Source organism: Balaenoptera physalus (genome assembly GCF_965194825.1).
Source record: "Balaenoptera physalus genome assembly, chromosome: 8".
In the NCBI taxonomy this organism is placed as follows: Eukaryota; Metazoa; Chordata; class Mammalia; order Artiodactyla; family Balaenopteridae; genus Balaenoptera; species Balaenoptera physalus.
In genome coordinates, this window is record NC_138887.1 from 86,988,661 (window position 1) to 87,003,809 (window position 15,149).

Here is a 15,149-nt window from a genome sequence, read left to right on the forward strand (position 1 = left end):
GGTAGGGGTGATAATATCCTCATTTTAGAAACTCTGGAGTCTAGACATTGTGCTGCAAATGGATAGCAGTTTAGTAAATCATTTAAAATTACAAAGATAAGCAATGGATGAATTAAAGATAGTTATCTAAACATTAAAAATGAGGACACAGGAGGAGGAGAAGGTGGGCAATGGTGTGAGCTGAATCCTTACCAATTGTGGCAGAAAGTCAACAGATACATGTGGTCTAAAGTTGATAAATCAGGAAATAGCAGTATGGGCACATTCTTTAAAGATATGGAGGTAATCAGCAAGAGAACTCAAACCGGAAATGGTTTCAAGTGCTGGTCTCTGTGGAACAGGACTGGGAATCAGAAGGGGTTGGGTGATGTGACCACCTAGAGGGGTGGGATAAGGAGGGTGGGAGGGAGACGCAAGAGGGAGGAGATATGGGGATGTATGTATATGTATAGCTGATTCACTTTGTTATACAGCAGAAACTAACACACCATTGTAAAGCAATTATATTCCAATAAAGATGTTAAAAAAAAAAAAGGGGTTGGGTGAGAGAAGCTTCTTTTTCATTAGAAGTTCTGGGCCTATTTACTTATTTATATCATGTATACAGATTAATTTTTATTTTTAAATCAAGAAATATTTCAAAGATCTGAAATTTATTTCTTCTGTAAGGGAGAAGGGCCAGAGTTGCCTGCAGCCTAAGCTTTCACTCGGGACCTACAGTGGAAACCTCTAGGTGCTGCTGTTGAAGCCGCATGAGTGTGACAGCCAATTAGGGAGTGGGGAAAGGCCTGACAGCCAGATTGTCATTTTGCCATATAGAGAGACAAAAGAAGGGTGTGGGGTGGATGAGGATTACCCTCAAGTCCACCCAGGACTGTCTGCAGTCAGACTTGCTCCAGAGTGTTTTTATACCCATCTCATCCAATTCCCTCAGGGCCCATTTGCTCTCCAAAGTTTTAGCTCTAATCAGCTAAAGTAGCTGGCCTGAATACGATAGCAGTGGCTAAATTCTTAATGGGAAAGAGCTAGCTCCTGAGGCCTCTCTCCCATCCCCAAAAGGGAGTGTTTGACTAGTTGCATTTGAAACAGCTGTCCATACTTTGCTTCTTGAAACTCCGTCTTCCTGGCCCTCTGTGGCCACACAGTTACTTTCCTTTATGCCTCTGAGGCCTTTCCTCCTCAGACTCCTGTGCTGGTGGGTGCCTCAGGCCTTGGTCTGAGGCCATATTCTCTTTTAATCCATAGCCTGTCATTCATGCCTATAGCTTTAAACACTGGAAAAAGGTGTCCAAACTTATATCTATGTCCAGGCTCTATATTTAATTGCCTACTTCATATCACCGTTCAGCACCTCAAATTTAACTTATCTCCAACTGGACTCTTCATCTTTATCCTTAAACCTGCTCCTCTGAATGAGTAAACAAATGAATTGCGGCCTTCTGCAGACAGTGCTGTAATCCAAAGAACTGGATCTAATGGTGAAAGTTTTAAGCAAAATTCAGGCTGTTAGGTGATGTGGGGTAGTCTGTATCTTGTAAACAAAACTGTGATTTATTAAAAAATCTCTCTCTCTCTCTGCCTTATATTGTAGAGTCACCAGAGAAAAATAATTCCTCTGTTGCCCATTTTCTACTTCCCCAAGAAGGAGAGATCCTTAGAGGATGAGGTGGTGAGGGAGAGGGGGAGTGAACTGCCGTGTGTGTGTGTGTGTGTGTGTGTGTGTGTGTGTGTGTGTGTGTGTGTGTGTGTGTCTTAGAAAGAGGAGACTTTGCAAAGGGTGGTGAAGCAAGGGAACCCACCCTGGGGACAAATCAAGACAGGCTTTTGTGTGTGTGGAGGTCAAGACCCTGGAGGTTGAAGAGTTGAAGTGGGCAGTAGCATACCGTCCACCCGCCTTCCAGACAGAGAAGGGAAATGGAGGGGCTCTAGTTCTGCTGGAGGAAAACATCTGGGCCTGTGAGAGGACAATTGCCACCTTGTGAGGTTGCAAGGCCTTAGAAAGGTCCTGGAGACAGCTGACGTGAAGTTACTTGGCAATGTGGACTGTGGTGAAGGTTTTCTTGGCCAAGTTTGGGATGGTGGGAGTGGAGTTGCCATTGAAACCTGTTACCTTCCAATGGCCGGGGGCGCTACCCACGTGGACTGAGAATCAGATCTCCCCCCTCATTTTTCCAGATCTTGTGAGGCCTAGGATTCCTGTATGATCTGAAGAGAGGAGATGGTATCGTTCAGAATCCACAAATACCTAATTCCTTTTCAATCTTGTTGAGTGTGGAGGAGGGGTGCATTAGAAACAGATCTATTTTGAAATATTGTTTTTGGAGGGTTGGGAGGCATTTGTTACATTTGTGGTGACATCACATCACCCCAGATGACTGTCTTCTCTGTGTTTCCAGACTGACCCAGGCTATATGTTTCCAGTCACTGAAAGAACCAAGGACTCAGTCATGCAGAACGCAAACTGGCCATGAAAAAAAACACTTAAAAAATACTTTAGTGTCACTCTAAAAGAGAGTTTTAAATCATGTTCATTAAATGAAAATATTATCTTCTAAATATTTGTCATTTAGCAAAGTTGTGGTTTCTGTCTGGGAAGCCAGCACGGTAAAAAAAATTGTTCTTTTGTTCCCCCCCTCTTTTTTATCTCTGAAACTAGGAATATTTATTGTGAACACATTTGAGGCATTATCTATAATGTATTGAGGGTCTCTTTTGCCGAGGAACTGTGGCGTCTGAGAACCATGGTAAACAATGTGGGGTGGCGGGTAGGGAGACAGAGAGAGAAAGAGGAAGAGAAAAGGAAAAAGAAGACTTGAAGATCCCTGCACTGAAATTACTGAACTAAAAGAACAGGAGATCTAGAGTGGATTTTTAACTCTGTTTGCAAGAGGCATTTCAAACACTCTGGAAGGGTTGTAATAATTCCCATTTTGTGGCAACAAGGAATCTAGCGAAGCTAATTCTTGGTCTTATAGCTGCCAGGTCAGGATATTTTGCATGCTGGTACCTATGGTTGTTTCTGTATCTCAGCATCAACACAGGGGATGGCCTGCAGACTGAGACTGAGCCTATAGGCCAGGTCATTTGTGGGGGAAAAGTGTCAGATTCTGGACTGTATGAAAATAAGATCATATGCAAAATCCCTCCGTTAGTCAGACACTTGTTAGATTATATTACATCTATTTTTGGTCAAAGCACTTTAGGAAAATAGGGTAGAAACTGAAAAGAGACTAAGATCAAAATATGTAAAGTATAGCAAGTCCTCATTAGCCATAGACCCAGGTCCTTATTTTTGTTCAAAATATACCAAATAAAGGTATCTCATAGACTTTATGTTTCTCTTAAGATAAATTTTGGCAATATTGACTTAGCAATTAGGGTAAGTGCTGCTTGTATCAGTTTGGCCCTTACTAAAGCCAACAAGAAAGATTTATGTAAAGTTTTAAAGAAAACCATCATACTTTTTCATAATTATTCTGCTTTTGCTTTAATTTTTTTTTTTTTAATTTATTTTATTTAATTTATGGCTGTGTTGGGTCTTTGTTTCTGTGCGAGGGCTTTCTCTAGTTGTGGCAAGTGGGGGCCACTCTTCATCGCGGTGCGCGGGCCTCTCACTATCGCGGCCTCTCTTCTTGTGGAGCACAGGCTCCAGACGCGCAGGCTCAGTAATTGTGGCTCACGGGCCCAGTTGCTCCGCGGCATGTGGGATCTTCCCAGACCAGGGCTCGAACCCGTGTCCCCTGCATTGGCAGGCAGATTCTCAACCACTGCGCCACCAGGGAAGCCCTGCTTTAATATTTTAATATAAGATTACAGATATGATTGAAACCCCCTTGTCACCCTCTGCAATTTTATGCTTTTTTAAATCTTTCCCAAAGCTAACTCATTATCTTGTGTGTGTTTTTCTGCCTAAATTACTTTTAAGACATATACTATATTTGCATCCATAAATGTTACAATTGTTTATGTTTGTGAAGTTTAAATAAATGATATTGTAGTATAAATATCATATCCTACATATTATTTAACTCAATAACAGCCTTATATTAGCAGCTTTATTGAGATATAATTCATATACCATACAGTTCACCCAATGGCAGTGTAGAATTTAATGGTTTCTAGTATATTCACAAATATACGGAACCATTGCCATGATTTTTGGAACATGAATATTTTCATCATCTAAAAAAAGAAAACCTGTGCCTACGAGCTATTGCCACCCTATCGCCCCTCTTCTGCTCTTCCCCCAGTCCTAAGCAACCACTAATATATTTTATGTCTCTTAGATTTCCCTATTATGGACATTTTATAGGAATAGAGTCATATAATATGTGGTCTTTTGTGACTGGTTTCTTTCACTTAGCATAATGTTTTCATGGTTCACCAGTATTGTAGTATGTATGAATACTTCGTTCCTTTTTATGGCCAAATAATATTAGATTGTATGGATATACCACATTTTGTTTATCCATTTGTCCCTGATGGACGTTTGAGTTGTTTCTACCTTTTGGCTATTATAAATAATGCTACTATAAACATTTATGAACAAGTTTTTGTGTGGACATATGTTTCATTTCTCTTGGGTATGTACCTAAAAATGGAATTGCTGGTTCATATGGTAACTTCCCATTTAAACATTTTGAGGAACTGTCTGTGCCATTTTACATTCCCATTAGTAGTGTATGAGAGTTCTTATTTCTCCAAATCCTTGTTAACACTTGTTATTATCTGACTGTTTTTTTGCTAGCCATTCTAGTGGATGCTCTTTATATATTCTGGATACAAGTTCCTTATCAAATATATGATTTGCAAATATTTTCTCCTATTCTATGAATTGTCTTTTCACTTTCTTTATGGTATCCTTTGAAGCACACTTTTGATGAAGTTCAGTTTATTTTTTCTTTTTTTTCTCATGCTTTTGGTGTCATATCTAAGAATCTTTTGCATAATTCAAGGTTATGAAGATTTACCTCTATGTTTTCTTCTAAGAGTCTGTGGTCTCACATTTATGTCTTTGATCCATTTTGAATTAATTTTCATATTTTGTGTGAGGTAAGGGTCCAACTTCATTCTTGTGCATGTGGCTATCCAGTTTTCTCAGCACCATTTGTTGAAAAGACCATTCTTTTCCTGTCGAATGATCTTGGCATCCTTGCCAAAAATTCAACTGGCCATAGAAATAGGGATTTATTTCTGGACTCTGAATTCTATTCCATTGATCCTTTTACCATAACCACACTGTGTTGATTCCCATTGTTTTGTAGTAAGTTTTGAAGTCAGGAAGTGTGAGTGCTACTTTGTTCTTCTTTTTAATATTGTTTTGGCTGTTCTGGGTCCCTTGCAATTCCACGTGTGTTTAAGAATCAGCTTGTCAATTTCTACAAAGAAGTCAGCTGGAATTCTAATAAATATTAAATCTGTAGATCAATTTGGGAAATAGTGTCATCTTAACAATGTCAAGCCTTCCATTCTATGAATATGGGATGTTTTCCTGTTTATTTAGATCTTTTAAAATTTCTTTCAACAATGCATTATTGTTTTCAGATTATAAGTTTTGCACTTCTTTTGTTAAATTTATTCCTTAGTATTTTATTCTTTTTGATCCTTTTGTAGGTAGAGTTGTTTTGTTAATTTAATTTTTAGATTGTTCATTGCAAGTGTATATAAAAATAATTTTTGTATATTGATATTGTATCCTTCAATCTTGCTGAATTTGTTTTCTGTTCCTAATTGATTTTAGTGGATTCCTTAGGATTTTCTATACACAGGATTATGCCATTTTTGAGTAGAGATGGTTTTACTTCTTTATTTCCAATCTGGATGGCTTTATTTCATTTTCTTTCCTAATTTCCTGGTCTAGAACCTACAGTACAATGTTGAATAGAAGTGGCAAGAGTGGACAACCTTGTCTTATTCCTAAAGTATCAAGTTGATCATGATTAAGCATAATGTTAGCTGTGGGTTTTTCATACTCTTCATCAGGTTCATTGCTCTTCTATTCCTAGTTTGTTGAATGTTTTTATCATGAATATTGAATGTTTTTATCATGAAGAGTAAATAGTATGCTTTTGAGTTTTATCCATATTGATGTATGTCACTCTTGTTCATTTATTTTATAGTTTCTAATATAAATATACCATCATTTATGCATAAGTTAAATTTTTTTCCTGCCTTCCTTCCTGTCCCCCCTCTTCTTTCCTCACCTTCTTTCCTTCTTTCCTTATTCCTTCCAACCTTCCTCCCTTCCTTCCTTCCTCCTTTCCTATTACAAATTACACTGCAATGAAATGTTTGCACTTATCTTCTAGTCCATGTGGGCTATAGTATCTCTAGTGTATATTCTGAATAAAATTGTTGGATCCTAGGACAAGTTCAAATTGTTGTAAAAGGTTGTGACAATTTATACTTCCACTTGGTTGTGAGAGTTCCTATTTCCATATCCTTTCCCAAATTTGTTACTGTCATGTTATTAAATTTTTGTTAACATGATGGGTATAAAATACATCTCATTTAAAATTTATATTTTTTATTTGTCTATTTGTTGATGTGGTTTAATCTGTGATTTTCCCATTCCCATTAATCTTTGCCTATTTTTCCACTGGGTTTCTTCTTGATTTGTAGGAGTATGCTTTATATAGCCTGGATACTAATTGTGGGAATAGGAACCTCTTCTTCCCTAGATAAAATACAATTTATTGAATACTCCATTTCCCTCCCCACCCGATTTGTAATTCTACCTCTGTCATTTATCAATTTTTGCCTATGTGTTGGCTTGTTTCTGGCCTTTCTATTGTTTTCTATGTGTCCTTTTTTTTTTTTTTTTTTTTTTTTTACTGTATTTGTAATGGCTTTAATCTCTGGAGTGTGGGTAGGTATACATGGTGTGTGTGTGTGTAAGTAAAAATTTAGAAGAGGATGGGAGAATTTATATCTGGTAAGGCAAGTTTCCCGCTTGTTATTTTCTAAAACTATTTTGGCTTTTCTTGATCCTTTATTTTTCTAAGTGAATATTAGGATGAGCTGATCAGGTTCTGTGAGAAGTCCTGTTGGATTTGCAATGATTGCACATACTTATTTGGAGAGAACTGACATGTTGTACATGTGTGGATTTTGTATCCAACCACCTTTCTAATGCTAATATTTTGTCTATAGAGTCTCTTGGATATCTATATGGGCAATCATATATTCTCTGAAAGATGACAACTTTATCTCTCCACATCCTATTTTGAAACTTCATACAACATTTTTTAGTGTTCTTGAATCAATTATGACTTTCAGTATACCTTGAATAGTACAGGGAATAGTGGTGATTTTTCTGGTTTTTACTTCAGTGAGGGAATGTTGCCAAAGAGGTATCCTTTGTTGTTGGTTTTTGATAGACTACTTGGAGTTAAAGTTGTTCCAGAGCAGTGATTCTTATCCTGGAGGCACATTGGGCTGTCCTGGGGAGCTTTATAAAAGTACTGATGCCTGGTTCCAACCCTAAAAATTCTGGTCTAATTGGTCTGTGATGCAGCCTGGGCTTTGGGACTCTTAAAAACTCCCCTGATGCTTCTCATATGCAGCCACAATTGAGAACCACTGTTCTTGATTAATGCCTACATTTATTGGCCAGAAGTCTATTAGTGATGGGTGACAGAAGTACAAGTACAACTAGCTTAAGAAAAATAAAGAGGAGAAAGATTTATAAGTTTATAAGGTCATGGCACTTGCAGAGCTAGGAATAATTGGATCCAGAGACTAAGGCTGTCTGGATCCTCTTTTTCTTCATCTCTTGTCTCTGCCCTCTCTGTGAGTGGCAGTCATTCTCTACTACAGCAGTGGGCTATCTGCAAAGACTAGTGGAAAGCTCTGAACTCGTCTTGTAATAGCTTCAGTGATGAGAGCATCTCTTACCTGATAGCTCCAGCAGAAGTCCCCAAGAAAGGTTCTGATTGCTTGACTTGTGTGACTGTCCTCCTCTGAACCAATCAATTTGGCCCAAATATGGGCAGGTGATTGGGGGGAAGGCTTGTTGGGCAAACTGAGAGAGTAATTTATCTAACGTTTAGACTTTGGTTAACTTTAACCTTCTTGAGTATAGTCATAAACCTGACAGTAAGAACAAGTCTCTAAGAAGGGATGAAAATAACATTCACAAGAGAGATGTGAAGACATTCTTAAATATTGTGTTAAATTATGTTACTCATTTGATAAAATTGGTAATTTGGTTTTCCCTGGCAAGTTGCTTAGGTTTCAGAAAAAAGATATTAGGGGAAGGGAAGGATTACTGCTGAAGCTGATATATTGAAAAGTGATCATTGGTATCAAGGGAAGAGAGGTAAATCACCCTGTAAAAGCTCAGTAACCTGGCCTTTTTAGTTATGGGGTAAACAGTCCCTGAGGGAACCCCCAGCAAGAAATAGCTATAAAAAACAATTTTCAAAAGTTGGAGGGGAAAGCGCAGCAAGGGAAATAAGAAGGCTTTGGAATCAGACACTAGATATAAATTCTAACTAAAGATATGTTTGATTTTGAACAAGTTAATCTTTCTAAACCTCAGTGTCTCCATCTGTAGAATGGAGATGGTGCCTAGTGTATAGGATCATTGAGGAAGTTAAGTGTTATGCATTAGGTACATAGTAAGTGCACAATAAATATTACCTGTCATCTTTTACATCTTTTACCGTAATAAATAATGATCATAACAATGATCCTGAGTTTGCAAGCAAGATTATATTATGTCTAGTGTACTGTGTATTGGGAAGGTAGGGAAATTTTAGTGAGCTTGACAGAACGATGGCTAAAATTAAAGGTTCAGTTCCTAAAGTAGTAAACTTTATCTAGAAAATTCACTCATACAAATAAGGCATTGCTCTACTACTATAACATAGAGGAATTTGAGGGCGCCAACTTTATATTTCCAACAAAACTGTAATCTCTAACTTATTTGTTAATAGGCAGGTGGTTTTGTCAACCTTCCATGATTCCATGCTTTTTAAGAATTTTCCCACTGAACTGAAGCTTGCCGTGGGCCAGCTGCTGAACAGTGGGATAAACTCTTCTCTGCTTCAAGGAAGCCACGGGCCTTCTGGCTGACCTGAGATATGAGTGCAGAGGAGGATTTTCTGTCCTGGGCCATTGCTGTCATGGAGGCTTCCAGGAAGCCCGCACCCGAGGGGCTGCTCTTGGATACTTGGGCCTGAGGTCCTAGAGAAGGCTCAAACCTTGTTCATTTCTAGACAAAACTTCGCTTGGGTTGATCTGATGAGGAAGGAACACCTGATCAGGCCTTTGTCTCTCAAATGCTCCCCTTTTTCTCCTGTGTCACTGTCTCCTCCTGGTTTCCCTGCAAGCTCTCTGGTCTTCCTTCCCACCACCCCTCTCCCTTTTCTACAAGCTGTATGTTTCTCTCGGTTCTCTCATTCTCATTTACACTGATGGCATCAACTACCAATTATGTGTGGCCACTCACAAATCTATGTTTCTAGACCGTAACCCCTCTCCTGACTAGTTTTCACATATGCAACATATGCGTGTTTCCCAAGCACCTCTAACTCAGCATCTTTTTCATCTTTCCTTCCTCTCACCCAAACCTGTTTTTCCTTCTGTATTTCCAGCCCAGTGAAAGGCATGTCTATTTAAAAGTCATGTAATCCAAAAACCTGGAAGTCATCCCTATCTCTGTTTCTATGCAATATACCTAATAATACTAATAGCTGCTATTTCTGTTAGTGTTACTAAGCCAGAATTATTAATAATACAGAGCCATAATTCACTGGATCCAGAGTCCTGCTCTTAATCGCTCTACTTTAACTGCCAATCAGTTCTCAGGTCTTACTGACTCTACATGGCTATTATATTTTAGACCTTTCTTCTTAATGTGTGACATATTTGACCTGTCCTTTCTATCCAACCCTTACTGCCCTAATCCAGTCCTCTAAATGGTCTCTCTATTCCATCTTGTCCTCTTTCAACCCTCTCCACCCTGCAGCAAGGTCTGAACCCCTTTCTGAGACTGACCACAAACCAAGTAAGCCTTTGTCTTATACCCCTCTGTGTTAGACTACTCCTTTATACACCCTCAAAGCAATGTCTCATGTAATACTTTACCCATCTTCTCTTTTATTCTACAACCCCAGCGTGATAAATATTTTAATTCATTTTAAGCAACTGAAACAGTAGCTAATCAGCTGTCCTTTCAGAGCTTAGTCTCACTGTATTTAGTATTCACAGAGGGTTCATTTCAACTTTTTTCAGCACCTTGCTGAGTTCCTCCCAGCTACAGGTCTCATTGATGAAGATGAGTGCTGTTGGCAAGGGAATAGATGAAAAATCGTCTCATAATCTCCATTGACACAGGGATTGAGATGCTACATTACCATGGGAAGGAGGACTCGGTGGAGAACCATGGGAGAGCTTCAGAAGAGCTGGTGCTAAGCACAGATAGGCTGATTTTCAAGTAGAGATGAGTGCTACATACTAGAATCCTCCCCATGAGCTATCGTGGTTAATTAAGAATATGTTCAGGGTCATAATATCCTCAGTAACCAATGATAAACTACTGTATGGTGGTTGGAAAATTGAGGTAAAATTTCTTTTTTTAGAAAAAAATTAAGATGAACAAACAGAAAAGTTTGTCAGAATTTGTTAACTTGCTACAATGTGGAATGACTTTTAATGAGATATAAAAAACCCATTATATCTTACAAATTATTTTCTAGAGGATTTATGGAATGCATAGGATTTTAGAAACCAATCTTTTTGAGTCAGTAATACACAGACATAGAATACAAAATGCAAAAAGTGAAAAAAGGTATACTATAAAAATTAAATCTCCTCCCCAGAGGTAAACCTGTTAACAATTTCTTGTGTTTCCAGATATAGTCTGTCACAGAATGAATTTTGAGTTAAAGCTTTTATCAAAATAAGCCTCTCCATTTCCCCAATACCTAATGTGTTGCCTGTTTTTTAGTAGGCATTCTATAAATACTGATTAAAGGAATCTAATTCTGAGGGATGTTTTAGCCAATTTTATGAAAGTTTTTTTTTTGGCTGCAGTGAGCGGCTTATGGGATCTTAGTTCCCTGACCAGGGTTTGAACCCAGGCCTGTGTCAGTGAAAGCATTTGAGTCCTAACCACTGGACCACCAGGGAATTCCCAAGTATTTTTTTCCAAGTTAAAATTCCCCTTTTGTCATCACATAAAAACAAAAACTACACAAAAATAAGCAATGATAAAACACAGTGAAAAAGATGTGTACATAGTCTTAATTGCTTTATTACAAACCAAAGGATAACATCATATTCAACAAAGAAAGTATGGGAAAAGAACCTAAAAAGGGGTGGATATCTGTATATGTATAACTGATTCATTTTGCTGTACACTGGAAACTAACAACATTGTAAATCAATTATACTCCAATAAAATTTTAAAAAACAAAGAAAAACCAATGAAAAGTTGGAGGTTTCCTGCTAATATCAGCAACAAGACAAGGACGCCCACTCTCCCCACTCTAATTCAACATAGTACTGGAATTCCTAGCCAGAGAAATAAGGTAAGAAAAAGTAATAAATTCATCCAAATTAGAAAGGAAAAAGTAAAATTATCTCTGCTTGCAGATGATATAATCTTATACATAGAAAATCCTAAAGACTCTATCAAAAAAAACTGTTAGAACTAATAAATGAATTCAGTAAAGTTGCAGGATACAAAATCAACAAACAAAAGTCAACTGTGTTTCTATACACAAACAATGGACTATCAGAAAAGGAAATTTTAAAAAATCCCATTTACAATAGCATCAAAGATAATAAAATACTTAGGAATAAATTTAACCAAGGAGGGAAAAGATCTGTACACTGAAAATTACAAGACATTGATTAAAGAAATTGAAGAAGACACAAATAAATGGGAAGATAATCTGTGTTCACAGATTGGAAGAATTAATATTGTTAAAATGTTTGTACTACCCAAAGCCATCTTTAGATTTGGTGCAATCCCTATCAAAATTCCACTGGCATTTTTCACAGAAATAAAAAAAAGAAAACCTAAAATTTTTTTGGAAATACAAAAGACCCCAAATAACCAAAGTTATCCTGAGAAAGAACAAAGCTGGATGTATCACTATTCCTGATTTCAAACTTTATTACAAAGCTATACTAATCAAAACTGTATGGTATTGGCATAAAAATAGACACATAGATCAATGGAACAGAACCAAGAGCTCAGAAATAAACTCCCACATATGTGGCCAACTAATATTTGACAAGGGAGCCAAGAATACCCAGTGGAGAAAGGAGTCTCTTTAATAAGTGGTGTTGGGAAAACTGGATATTCACATGCAAAAGAATGAAACTACACCACTCACAAAAATGAACTCAAAATGGATTAAAGATCTAAATTTAAGCCCCAGGACTGTAAAACTACGGCAAGAAAACATAGGGAAAATTCTCCCTCACATTGATCTTAGCAATGATTTTTTGGATACCACACCAAAACGCAAGCAACAAAAGCAAAAACAAGTGGGACTACAAATTATAAAGCTTCTGTACAGCAAAAGAATCAATCAAAAAAATGAAAAGGCAACCTGTGGAATGGGGGAAAATATTTACAAACCATCTATCTGATATGGAGTTAATATCCAAAATATATAAAGAACTCATACAATTCAATAGCAAAAAAAAAAAAAAAATCCAGTTAAAAAGGGGCAGAGTAACTGAATAGACATTTTTCCAAAGAAGACATACAAATGGTCAAACAATACACAAAAAGATGTTCAGCATCACTAATTATCAGGGAAATGCAAGTCAAAACCACAATGAAATATTACCTCACACCTGTTAGAATGGCTATCATAAAAAGACAAGAGATAACAAGTGTTGGTGAGGATGTGGAAGAAAGGGAACCCTTGTACACTGTTGGTGGGAATGTAAATTGGTGCAGCCAGTATGGAAAACAATATGGAGATTCCTCAAAAAATTAAAAATAGAACTACCATATGATCCATCAATCCCACTTCTGGGTATATTTTCAAAGGAAATGAAACTACTATCTTGAATAGATAGCTCTACTCCCGTGTTTATTACAGCATTGTTTACAACATTCAAGACATGAAAACAACCTAAGCATCTAATGATGAATGAATGGATAAAGGAGATGCAATACATACACACACACACACACACACATACACACACACACACTATGGAATAATATTCAGCCCCTCGAAAGAAGAAACCCTCCTTTTTTGTGACGACATGGATAGATCTTGAGGGCATCATACTGAGTGAAATAAGTCTGACAGAGAAAGACAAATACTATATGATATCACTTATATGTGGTATCTAAAAAAGCCAAACTCATGAAAATAGAAAGTAGAATGGTCATTGCCAGGGGTTGGGTTTGGATGAGTGGGAGAAAAGGGACGTTGGTCAAACGGTACAAATTTCCAGCTGTAGAATGTAAGTTTTGGGGATCTAATGTATAGCATGGTGACTATAATTAACAATACTGTGTTACATACTTGAAAGTTGTTAAGACAGTAGATCTTAAATATTATCACCACACACACACAGGTTATGTGAGGTGACAGGTGTGTTAATTAACATTATTGTGGGAATCATCTAACAATATGTACTTGTATCCAATCATCACATTGTAAACCTTAAATTTACATGTATGTGTCAATAATATCTCAGTAAAGCTGGAAACGAATACCTTTCAGATGAGTCAAAGATTTTAATGTAAAAATAAAACTATCAAAGTTATAGAAGAAAACATGAGAGGGAACTTCCTGGGGGATAAGGAGTCAAGGAGGCTTTTTTCACTGTAGACTCTTGTACTTTATGAATGTTGTACTATGAACATGTATTACCTAGTCAAATATTTTCTAATAAAATGAAATAGTTAATAAGGATATTGTCTTTGCCCGAACAGTTAAGTCTAATTTCTACTTCAAAAGCTGAGTGCTAAGTCATTTCTTTCCAGCTTCATTTCTGCTGTAACAGTGCAAACTTGAAGGCAGTGAATACAAGACTTTTTTTGTTCTTGCTGCTGATCTCTGAATGGGGAAGTGGTGGGGGAGGAATTATAGTAGGGCAAGAGAAAATACTGGAAGCGAGAAATAAAACACATTGCATAATATTTCAAAATATTTACCTAGACTGCCCCTTTCTCCTCACTACCTTACCTCCTCGAAGATATTTCTATGTTTTATTATCTAGTGTTTCAAGAGGATGACTGCATTATTTGGGCTTCCTGATCAGTGAGTCTGTTCTGATCTGTGTAACTCACAAATATAAGAAACTTGGTAGAAATTGTTTGCTGTGTTTATATTGTTCTTCCCATTTCAGATCGTAGCTGACTAAAACTAAGATGTTATCTTAGTGCAAGCACATGAATAGATAATGTTCAACAGTTTGAACCCTGAAAAAGTTGATAGAACTTAGAGCCGAAAGGATCTCTAATTTTTGCTCTAGATTTATTAATTATTACTTTAAAACTTTCAGGAATTTGCTTTTAGTAATAATGGAGACATGAAGCATGAAGTGGTCCCATAAATTCTGAGCAGATAATTATAAAATCTTGTTAAGTAGTTAAAAAATTATTTAAAGATTATGGAAATTATCCAAAGCAGATGAAAGTCAGAAGAGTGTTTAAAGGGGTAAGAAGTGTGAGTTTGTCTAAAACCCAGAATAGCAACTGAGGAAAACTACAAAACACCGCTAAGAGAGATTTCATAAAATAAATAAATAAATTTATTTATTTATTTATTTATTTATTTATTTATTTATTTATTTCTGAATTATAGCTGATTTACAGTGCTGTGCCAATCTCTGCTGTACAGCAAAGAGACTCAGTTATACACACGTTCGTTCTTTTTTATATTCTTTTCCATTATGTTTTATCACAGGATATTGAATACAGTTCCCTGTGCTATACATTAGGACCTTGTTTATCCATTCTAAATGTAATAGTTTGCATCTACCAACCCCAAACTCCCAGTCCATCCCTTTCCGTCTCCACCTCCCGCTTGACAACCACAAGTCTGTTCTCTATGTCTTTTGAGTCTGTTTCTGTTTTGTAGATAGGTTCATTTGTGCCATAGTTTAGATTCCACATATAAGAGATATCATATGGTATTTTTAAAATTTATTTGTTTATTTTT